General features: G+C 43.9%; 1 protein-coding gene across 3 annotated transcripts in view; it reads right to left on the bottom strand.

Moving 5' to 3' along the window:
- Window positions 1-7,533, bottom strand: part of RGS20 (regulator of G protein signaling 20) — a 124,246-nt gene extending 116,713 nt beyond the window's left edge. Inside the window, exon 1 of one of the 3 annotated variants that reach the window (XM_073583814.1) lies at window positions 7,406-7,533. The gene's annotated coding sequence lies outside the window, so the exon portion shown is untranslated. Of the gene's footprint in view, window positions 1-4,917; window positions 5,115-6,413; window positions 6,530-7,405 lie in introns of those variants that run through there. The other 2 variants (XM_073583816.1, XM_073583813.1) reach the window with 2 other exon arrangements.
- Window positions 7,534-12,151: the final 4,618 nt, after the last annotated feature.

Genomic DNA, 12,151 nt, shown 5'->3' with positions numbered 1-12,151 from the left:
TTTTATCGGATCCGTTCCTCGGACCGATTTTCGGATCGGATTCGCAATGCAAGTCTATGGATGCGATTAAAAATCGCATTGAAAATGCGCCACATGTGTGACTTGCGATTAAATCGCAAGACTTCTCCTGGTCAACAGGAAAGAGCATCAGGCATTGGCATTGGATGTCAATTTGATGCTTAGATGCGAATAAAATAGATTCATCGCCGGAAAATGGGATGACAGACGGATCTCTGGACAAGAAACCTTTGTGCGATTTCGTACCGTTAAAATCGGACCGATTTTTAAAACGTTGTGTGTGACTCCAGCCAAAAAAAAAAAAATTTTGCTTCCAATATTGTGGTGATGTAAAGTAGACATGTGGGAAATGTTATTTATTAAGAAATTTTTGTGACACATCTCTGATTTAACCCCTTCCTGACATCCGACGTACTATCCCGTCCACGGTACCCGGGCCCGTATGACCGTGGACGGGATAGTACGTCTACCGCGATCAGCGGCGCCCACGTGGTGAGCGCCGCTGATCGCGGCCGGGTGTCAGCTGATTATCACAGCTGACACCCGGCACTATGTGTCAGGGGCGGTCACGGACCGCCCCCGACACCTTAACCCCTTGCACACCGCTGCTGCGGGGGGCTCCTATCCTCCAGGCCCCCCGAATACAAGATGGCGACGGGGGCCTTCGGGGACCTGAGGAAGCTGGCTTCCTCAGTGCCTGCAAAGCGCAGGCAAGAGGAAGTCTTCTTCAATGCCTGTGACAGATTGCTGATCTGTCACAGTGATCTGTGATGTGACAGATCAGCGATCTGTCACAGGACAGTGATGTCCCACCTGGGACTATGTAATAAAGTAAGAAGAAAAAAAAAAAAAAAAAAAAAAAAAAAAAAAAACCAAATAAATTAGAAAAAAGAAAAAAAAAATTCCCTCAATAAATCCACTTTTTGGAAATAAAAAAAAAAAAAAATAAAAGTACACATATTAGGTATCGCCGCGTCCATAATGACCCGCCCTATAAAACTGTCCCATTAGTTAACCCTTTTAGCGAACCCCTTAAAAAATAAAAAACGAAGCAAAAAATAATGATTTATTATCATACCGCCAAACAAAAAGTGTAATAACGCGCGATCAAAAAGACGCATATAAATATCCATGGTACCGCTGAAAACGTCATCTTGTCCCGCAAAAAACGAGCCGCCATACAGCATCATCAGCGAAAAAATAAAAAAGTTATAGCTCACAGAATAAAGCGATGCAAAAATAATTATTTTTTATATAAAATAGTTTTCATTGCATAAAACCGACAAAAACATAAAAAAAGACCTAAATGAGGTATCGCTGTAACCGTACTGACCCGAAGAATAAAACCGCTTTATCAATTTTACCGCACGTGGAACGGTGTAAACGCACCCCCCCAAAAGAAATTCATGAAATGCTGGTTTTTGTTCATTCTGCGTCCCAAAAATAGGAATAAAAAGCGATCAAAAAATGTCACGTGCCCGAAAATGGTACCAATAAAAACGTCAACTCGTCCCGCAAAAAATAAGACCTCACATGACTCGGTGGGTCAAAATACAGAAAAATTATAGCTCTCAATATGTGGTGATGCAAAAACTATTTTACAATAAAAAGCGTCTTTTAGCGTGTGACAGCCGCCAAACATAAAAACCGCCATAAATAGTAAGTCAAACCCCCCGTTATCACCCCCTTAGTTAGGAAAAAATAATAAAACTAAAAAAAAAAAAAAGTATTTATCTCCATTTTCCCGTTAGGGTAAGGCTGTGTGCACACGCTGCGGATTAGGTGTGGATTCATCCGCGCGGATTTTGTAAAATCCGCAGGTGAAACCGCAGGTCAAAAGACCTGCGGTTTTACCTGCGGATTGCTCTGCGGGTTTGTCCTGCGGTTTTTCATCTCCTCAATAGAGGAGATGGCAAACCGCAGGGGAATCCGCAGAAAGAATTGACATGTCAATTCTTTCTGCAGATTGAAAACCGCAGATAATCCGCGAGGAAAATTCCGCACCGTCTGCACTGCGGTTTTTGATTCCCATAGGGAATCATGGTACTGTACACCGCAGCAAAAACTGCTGCTGGTCCGCAGCGGCCAAAACTGCTGCGGAACCGCAGCAAAATCCGCAGCGTGTGCACACAGCCTTAGGGTTAGGGCTCAGATTAGGGTTAGGGGTGTGTTGGGGTTAGGGTTGGAGTTATAATTGGGGGTTTCCACTGTTTGGGCACATCAGGGGCTCTCCAAATGCAACATGGCGTCTGATCTCAATTCCAGCCAATTCTGAGTTGAAAAAGTCAAATGGTGCTCCTTCCCTTCCAAGCTCTGCCATGCGCCCAAACAGTGTCTTACCCCCACATGTAGGGTATCAGCCTACTCAGGACAAATTGCAAAACAATTTTTGGGGTCCAATTTCTCCTGTTACCCTTAGGAAAATAAAAAATTGGGGGCAAAAATAACATTTTTGTGGAAAAAAAATGATTTTTTTATTTTCACGTCCGAGTGTTATAAACTTCTGTGAAACACTTGGGGGTTCAAAGTGCTCACCACACATCTAGATAAGTTCCGTGGGGGGGGGTCTAGTGCCCAAAATGGGGTCACTTGTGGGGAGTTTCAATAGTTTAGGTACATCAGGGGCTCTCCAAACGAACATGACACCCGCAGACCATTCCATCAAAGTCTGCATTCCAAAACGTCACTGCTTCCCTTCCGAGCCCCGACGTGTGTCCATACAGTAGTTTTCTCCCACATATGGGGTGTCAGCGTACTCAGGCCAAATTGGACAACAACTTTTGGGGGGGTCCAATTTCTCCTGTTACCCTTGGGAAAATGAAAAAATTGGGGACTAATTGATCATGTTTGTGGAAAAAATACGAATTTTTTATTTTCACGCCCGGGCGTTATAAACTTCTGTGAAGCACTGGGGGGTTCAAAGTGCTCACCACACATCTAGATAAGTTCCTTGGGGGAGGTCTAGTTTCCAAAATGGTGTCATTAGTGGGGGGGTTTCCACTGTTTTGGTACATCAGGGGGTTTTCCAAACGTGACATGGTGTCCGATCTCAATTCCAGCCAAAAACGTCAAATGGCGCTGCTTCCCTTCCGAGCTCTGCCATGCGCCCAAATAGTGGTTTACCCCCACATGTGGGGTATCAGCGTACTCAGGACAAATTGCACAATAACTTTTAGGGTCCTGTTACCCTTGGGAAAATAAAAATTGGGGTGAAAAGATCATTTTTGTGGAAAAAATATGATTTTTTTAATTGTACCGCTGTACGTTATAAACTTTTGTAAAGCCCTTGTGGGTTCAAAGTTCTCACCACATATCTAGATAAGTTCCTTGGGGGGTCTAGTTTCCAAAATGGGGTCACTTGTAGGGGGTTTCCACTGTTTAGGTACATCAGGGGCTCTCCAAACGTGACATGGCGTCCAATCTGAATTCCAGCCAATTTTGCATTGAAAAAGTCAAACGGCGCTCCTTCCATTCTGAGCTCTGCCATGCGCCGAAACAGTCGTTCCCCCCCCCACATATCAGGTATCTGCGTACTCAGGACAAATTGCACAATAACTTTTGCAGTCCAATTTCTCCTGTTACCCTTGGTAAAATAAAAAAAATTGAACCTGAATTATTTTTTTTCTGAAAAAAAAGTTAGATGTTCATTTTTTTTTTTAAATATTCAAAAAAATTCCTGTGACGCACCTAAAGGGTTAATAAACTTCTTGAATGTGGTTTTGAGCACCTTAAGGGGTGCAGTTTTTAGAATGGTGTCACTTTTGGGTATTTTCTATCATATAGACCCCTCAAAGTGGCTTCAAATGTGATGTGGTCCTAAAAATAAAATGGTGTTGTAAAAATGAGAAATCGCTGGTCAACTTTTAACCCTTATAACTTCCTAACCAAAAAAAAAAAATTTTGGTACCAAAATTGTGCTGATGTAAAGTAAACATGTGGGAAATGTTACTTATCAAGTTTTTTGTGTGCCGTATCTCTGTGATTTAAGGGCATAAAAATTCAAAGTTGGAAAATTGCGAAATTTTCAAAATTTGCCAAATTTCCATTTTTTTCACAAATAAACGCAAGTTATTTGAATGAAATTTTACCACTAACATGAAGTACAATATGTCACGAGAAAACAATGTCAGAATCACCGGGATCCATGGAAGCGTTCCAGAGTTATGACCTCATAAAGGTACAGTGGTTAGAATTGTAAAAATTGGCCTGGTCATGAACGTGCAAACCACCCTTGGGGGTGAAGGGGTTAAGGGCATAAAAATTTAAAGTTTTAAAATTGCAAAATTTGCGCCATATTTCTGTTTTTTTTTCATAAATAAACACAAGACTTATCGAAGAAATTTTACCACTAACATGAAGTACAATATGTCAAGGGGTTAGGTTATTGCATATGTGTAATTCCCTCACAATCTCTCACTGAGAGTTTACCCACACTAAGTGATTGCATGTGTGTAATCTCCCTCAAAATCTCTCACTGAGAGTATAACCACACTTGTATACCAAACACCAACACTTAATTTTACCTTTTTTGAACATATAGAAATACTTAGTTGGTTTTAAAATACTACGGACAGTTTTTATACATAGTTTATTATTTATTTTTTTTTCACAAGTAGGAGCTACCCTTCTCTTTATTTTAATTACCACAATAAATGAAAAATAAAAACAATCCAGAAAGCATACAATACACATAACACAATCACAGCAGAATTTTAAATATGCAAATTAAATTACAGTATGAAAATAAAATGCAGTACACATGCAACAGAAAAAAAATTAAAGTATGAAAAAACAAAACAAAAATACACACACACACACACACACACAAACATGGGAGGCCACGAACACAGGCAGAACACACACAGGCAGGCAATACACACACACAAGTTTTATACTCACACAATTGCAGGCTTTGCTGGCAGGCTGTTGGTGCTGGCTGGCTGGCAGTGGCAGGCCTCTCGGTCCTGGCTTGGTGCTGGCAGGCCTTTTGCTTCTGGCTTGTGGTTGCAGGGGTCTTGCTGCTGGGCAGTTGATGGCTGGAAGGCTCTGTCTGTATGTGCTCTCTCTCTACCTTCTCTTCTCTTTGTGGCTGGTGCCGGATGTCTGGGCCCAATGATTAATTAGCCCACCTTTAAGGCTCATTCACACGTCAGTATTTTGCATCAGTGTTTGTATGCCAAAGCCAGGAATGGAATTTACCAAGAAAAAAAAATATAATTGAAAGACTGACTCCTGTTCCTTATTTTGGAGACATTCCTGCTTTTGGCATACAAATACTGATGAAATACTGATCAAAAATACTGTTGTGTGAAAGAGGCCTTATATAGTTTTTGGACTGTCTGGAAAAGATTTTTTTTCTGAGCATGCTCAGTGCTAAAAAGCGGATTCCGCTAACTAGCGGATCCCGGCGGATCCGCCGCCCATTCTTTCAAATGGTGGACGACGCGTATCCGCTGTCTCCCGCCATTTTGACGGCACTGGAAAACATTGCAAAGTCCGTTCACCTCAGACAGAATCCGCCAATACTCTGGCGGATCCGCCAAAATCCACCACTAATGTATCTCAATGGAAAAAAACGGTGGATCCGCCACAAGAAAAGCGGATCCGCCATTTTCAAATTTTGGCCTATTTTGACTGATGTGTGAAAGACTACAGACCAATGCCATACAAGCCAGTCAGCTATGCTGTAAGAAAGAACATGCAAGCGATGCTGATGAGCCCACATGGAATATGCCGGATCTACATGAGGGCAACATTTCTGGTACTTGTAAGGTTATTCTCCCTAGGAGAGAATTCCGTGGCACGATCATTTAGCCAGAGGAAATTATAGTGGCGAGTGGCTTGCAGCATGCTCATAACATCTTCTGTACAGCTGCTTCTCAGACAGATTTGCTGGTTATGACTATGGCTTGTTCAATGGATCACGTTTTTGCACTGTCGCCTGCCCTGACCTCTGCTTGTTTCCGACTATGTTATTGTACTGCCGCCTGCCCTGACCTCTGCTTGTTTCCGACTATGTTTTTTTTTTTAACCATAAACTTTTTATTAATTTTAAATAAAGTCCTATTTAACAACAATTTAGCCTCCAGTCATTGTGCATTGTTACAGAAGCTTCCTCAAAAATGTTAATCGGCTAAATATAATAATAATTTAACACAGCTAAATATGATAGGAAAAAAAAAAGGGAAAAGGGAAGGGGTGATGGCAACAAATTACTATACCCATTGTAGGGTTTCGCTCTGGTAGGTAATGGCAGGGCTGCAGTAATGAGGCAACACACAGGCTTAAAGTCCAATTTCAGTGGTTTAATGTGACGTTGCAAACAGCAGATTAACAGAAAGTAAGGAAAAACATAAATATACTCCAGCTTTGAGAACCGCTGGTCCCCGACTCACCCCTTGCACGGGACAGGTTTAAATAAGCGGCTGCCAGGTCCACGGCATCTGCCAGGTGCCATTCCTAGGGTTGTTGAGAGTCTTGCTGCTATAGTCCTGCAGCACAGGGATCTTGTATACAAGTTCAGGCTAAGTCTAGCCAAGTTCCTTTAACTTCCAGACACACTCACCATGTGCCAAACACCAACCTCCATTACATAGCTCATAACCCCTCCTACAAGTGAGGTAAACGTCACATGGGCTGATCACGTGACCATGAGATCATCGCAGGTCCTGTCTTTAGGGAAAAAACCTGACCAAACATTAATCTGCTGGGAGAAATGTATCTCCTATCCAGTAAAACACCCTTTACTGTACCACATACCTCCCTCCTATGTTCAACCCTAAGGGGGTGGACACATGACATACAGTGAACTCTGGACAGGGCATCTGCATTCCCCTGTAGTCTGCCTGCATTCCCCTGTAGTCTGCCTGCCCGATGTTCTACTGAAAATGTAAAATTTTGCAGGGGCAGGAACCACCTGGTGACTCGGGCATTCCTCTCCTTAGCTTGACTCATCCACGTAAGAGTGGAATGATCTGTCACCAACCGAAATGTTCTCCCCAGCAAATAGCGCAATGACTCCAGTGCCCACTTTATGGCCAGGCACTCTCTCTCCACAATACTGTACCTGGTTTCAGCTGGGGTAAACTTCCGGCTTAGGAAACTAATGGCATGTTCTTCCCCATTAACTTCCTGAGACAGCACTGCCCCGAGCGCTATCTCAGAGGCATCTGTCTGCACAACGAACTCTCTTGAAATTTGGAGTGATCAGGACTGGTGTACCACACAGTACCAATTTTAACTTTGTAAAGGCCTCCTCTAACTGATCATTCCAGTGGACCATCACAGATTTCCTCCCTTTTAAGCAGTCTTTTAAAGGTGTCGACAGGGTTGCAAAGTTGGGAATGAACCGCCTGTAATATCCCACCAAACCTAAAAAGGCTTTTACCTGTTTTGCTGTTATCAGGATCCTGACAGCGCCGGCATACAGCCTCCGCTGAGCAGGGACTCACCCGCACTGTAGGGACCCCTGGGGACCAGGATAGCTAGAAAGTATAGGTGCATAGGACCTTAGTGATGAAGTTTAACAAGCCAGCACGGGACCTACGGTCATGTGAACGGTCATGTGACTGCCAAGGGGCGGGGCTTAGCATCCTGCTTTCAGAGAAGATAGAAAACTCAGAGTCGGGCAAAACGGAGTTCATTCACGGTACGGACAGCGAGGTACAGGAGGGGTAAACAAACGGGAGGTCAGACAAAGCCAAAGGTCATACACAAGAGGGCGATGCAGTACCAAGGGGACGAGCAGAGAGAAGCCGGGTCACAAACAGAGAGTCATACACGAGAGATAGCGCAGTACAAGAGGGACAGGCAGAACTCATAACAGGGACAGAACCAGATCAAAACCAAACAAGCAAGCAAGATATCAGGCACAAGGCACACGTACGCACAAGGTCAACTAACTCAGCCGAGGGCAAGAGTATAACTGACACCGGACCTAGGTCCAGTGAGCATTAAATAGCCGCCCTCTGCCAGGAAGAGGCGGAACAATTAACCCCCAGTCTGATCAGGACAGGCCAAAGCGAAACCCCGTCCTGGATCATGACAGTACCCTCCTCTCAATGGGGGGCCACTGGACCCCCAGGTCTCTCAGGGTACTTGGCTTGAAAGGCCCGGACCAACCGATCCGCTTGAACCGATCGAGCAGGAACCCATGAGCGTTCTTCAGGACCATAGCCTTTCCAATGTACCAGATATTGAAGGGCATTACGGACCAACCTGGAGTCGACAATTCGTTCCACCTCGTACTCCGACTGCCCGTCTACCAAAACCGGTGTTGGGGAAGCTGATGATCCCTCCCCAGCGGACCTCACAGGTTTCAAAAGGGCCTTATGAAAAACATTTGGGATCTGCAGAGATGGCGGGAGACGCAACCGAAAAGCCACCGGGTTAACTGCCTCGGTAATTTCATAAGGACCGATAAACTTGGGTCCAAGCTTCGCAGAGGGGACCTTGAGTCTTATATTCTTGGTGGACAACCATACCTTATCCCCAATCTGAAACACCGGTCCCGCGGATCGTTTTTTGTCCGCAAAAAATTTAAATTTGTCCTGGGCCTTCGTAATATTACTCTGGACCTTTCGCCATACCTCCCCCAACCGTTGGATCGTCTCATCCGCCCCAGGACACCCAGAATTCAAATGGGAAAATGCTCCAAAATGAGGATGAAACCCATAATTGCAGAAAAAGGGAGATGTACCCGTAGACTGGTTAACACGGTTGTTAAATGCAAACTCAGCCACCGGTAACACAGAACACCAATCATCTTGTCAGTCTGAGGTCAAGCAACACAAAATTTGCTCCAGAGACTGATTGGTCCGCCCGGTCTGCCCATTAGTCTCTGGATGATAAGTGGATGAAAAGGACAGACCAAAACCCAACCTTTTACAAAAAGCCCTCCAAAAGCTGGAAACAAATTGCACTCCTCTATCAGACACCACATTCAAGGGTACCCCATGCAACCGCACCACATGCTCAACAAACAATCTGGACAATGTTTCCGCATTAGGTAGAGCTGCCAAAGGTACAAAATGTGCCTGCTTACTAAACCTGTCCACCACAACCCAGACGACGGTATTACCCTTGGAGGGGGGAAGGTTGGTGATGAAATCCATGGACAAATGCGTCCATGGTCTCTCAGGAATTGGCAGTGGTACCAATTCCCCGGCCGGTTATGGGGGGTTTTTGCACGGGCACAAACATCACAAGCAGGCACATATTCCCCAACATCAGAGGCTAAAGCAGACCACCAGAATACTCTAGCAATGGCCTTCCGGGTAACCGAGATCCCTGGATGTCCACCCAGAACTGAGTCATGGAACTGCCGGAGGACCTTAAGGCGAAGCTGAGCTGGCACAAAAAGTTTGTCCACCGGCTTAGCTGGCGGTGCAAGAGACTGGGCTTCCCGAATCTCTCGTTCCAACATATTCGAAATACCTGCCACCACCACCCCAGGCTGAAGAATGGAGGATGGAGGTTCCGGGGGGGGGGACACCGGATCTAGACTGCGTGACAAGGCATCTGCTCTGACATTTTTAGATCCTGGCCGAAAAGTGATCGAGAAGTTGCATCGGGAAAAAAAAAGTGACCATCTAGCCTGTCTAGGAGTCAACCTCTTAGCTGACTCAATATAAGCTAGGTTTTTGTGGTCCGTAATTACAGTTATAGGATGGACAGCCCCCTCCAAATAATGCCTCCATTCTTCAAAGGCCAACTTAACGGCCAGAAGTTCTCGATTTCCCACATCATAGTTTCTCTCCGCAGGAGAGAATTTCTTTGAGAAAAAGGCGCAAGGTCTTAAATTGGTCAAAGTGGCGGGTCCCTGGGACAATACCGCCCCCACCCCCACCTCTGAGGCATCTACCTCATACGCTCAGGGGCTGTGGTCGGAAGGGAGAAAGCCCAAGCTTGGGGGGCTCCCCTTAACAGAGACATAATGACCCCCACTCTCTGACTTTCATCCCCAGAAGAGTGTGGTTGTGAATTACCCTTTTCACCTTATGACTTTTACTCTGTGCCCCTCCCCCATTCCCCCTTCCTCCCCGTTCCCCCTTCCTCCCCTTCCTTTTTCCTAACCAAACTGTTCATTCACATTGTGCGATACACATCCTTCTTCCTTGTCTGCTTCTCTTGGGTACTAGATTGAGGTATTCAGTGTGGTGCAGCCTCCCCTGTAATCTTTTCTTAGATCATTAATGATCATGTATAATCTCTTCCTTTTGGAGAATGGTTCATTTTATGGATCATTCCTATTGTTCTTACATTATGAACTGAGAATATTATCTCTTTATTATATCCTTATTATATCCTTATCCTCTAACGTGTACCATCTATATCTGGTTGCTGTTGCTTCCCATATGTAAATCTTATTGAGGATTTATGCAAGTAACATTTATATTGATCTATCTGATGCTTAATAAAACCTCTATATTTAGCATTTATAGTCCTTGTTCAACGTTTGGCCATGAATTATCTGTGCCATATCATGGCTGTTTAATTCCTGTGTTAGGTGTTTTTTCATTACCTGACTGGTCATTCACACAGTGCAATATACAAACCTTTTTTTTCCCTGTGTGTGTCTCTTTGCTATTGAGACTCCTGGGAGCCGCGCATGCGCACTTTATGCTTTATTTCATGTCATCTGCACCACGCTGTAATCACAGCGCGCGTTCAGCTGACACCTTGAGCAGAGACGTCTGCCAGGTTTTCAGCTTTCCTCGTTATTTCTGGTTTGGGTCTGACATGTTCCTTCACAGGTGTCTGGACTGAGCTCTTCATATACAGGTATTTAAAGGCTTTAGCAGCAATGTCATGCATACTTCCCCTGATGAAGCCGTCTTGATATGGCGACACGTGTTGGGTTTCCTCCCTTCTTCCGTCCTGTCTGTACTGTTGCCTTGGTATGGATCTTTCATGCATTTCATTATACCTGTTTCACATGTGAGCTGTTGCTTCTAACCGTCAGAGGGCTGCCTTTCACTGGGCATACTTGGCTGTTTTTCAACAGCATTGTTTGCCTGATATCTTATTGCCACTTATTTATGTGGCATCTTTCATGCAGATCCACATTAGTGTGGTTTTCATTTGGTATTATCATGGCTTTTTGAATAATATCTGCATGTTTGATATTTTATTACCACTCATTTAAGTGGTTTTATGTGCGCAGCTCAGCATTCAGTGCGGTTATTTATTCATCTTTATGGGATTGAACCATTTTTTGCACATGTTGTTCGCTGGTCTACATATATTTTTTAGTATTGTGGATGCTATATATTCTACCAGACTATGTGGCACTTCAGCTGTGATTGACATGTGATCCATGGTATTTTTCCACGTGAAGGCTATTTTATTGTTTGAGTCTCCAGCATTAGGGCGATTTGATCAGGATTGTGCGCCATTAGGTGCTCTTTGGTGTAATTATATATTTACATCTATCATATGGATACACCTTATTGTGGATGTTTTTCCTTTTTTTGTTCCTTTATTTATGCTGATGATATATGCATGAGACTCAATTCATTATTGTATTGATCAGGACTAACAGGGGGATTGTATTACCTTTTTGTTTTTACATGTTTTTAAATTTATATTGTTGTCAATAAAGCTTTTCTTGTTATTATTATATATATCGGTGGTGTGCATTTTTATGTGGTCTTTCTTTCCTTTCTTGTTGCAGAACCTCACCAGACTGCCCCTTTTGTGATGTCACAGACCCTGGGCTATAAGGTACCCCTCCCGTACAGTGCTTGAGTTTGAGCTGCAGATGCCATGCTAGAAAGATCTGCCGATGTCTTGGGATGTCTGGTTGGCTGTCCATCCCCCAGCCACATGGTCTGCCTAATACCAACTAAGCACATGTAAGTGTACTTTCTGCTTTCATCCCTGTTATTTTTATATACTGCATTGTACATATTTAATGTCTCAATTTATAACAATTTTTATCTGTGTAATCACTGCCCACATTTTGGGAATAAATGATAAAATATATCAGTCTGCCTTCATGCTCTAAGAAACGAACTATGCGCCTTTGTTAGATAATCGCTACTAATTTGGGGATTTGCCACGGACCCTCTTAATTAACTCTGATTAAGTGAATTGTGGCTGGTGGCAGCGTGGTGTGTGCGGTTGGTTAGGC

The sequence above is a fragment of the Dendrobates tinctorius genome, unplaced genomic scaffold, assembly GCF_039654945.1.
Source record: "Dendrobates tinctorius isolate UK_male_01 unplaced genomic scaffold, ASM3965494v1 ptg000081l, whole genome shotgun sequence".
Lineage (NCBI taxonomy): Eukaryota > Metazoa > Chordata > Amphibia > Anura > Dendrobatidae > Dendrobates > Dendrobates tinctorius.
The sequence above is the reverse complement of the archived record's forward strand: the minus strand, read 5'-3'. Positions and strand labels throughout refer to the sequence as shown.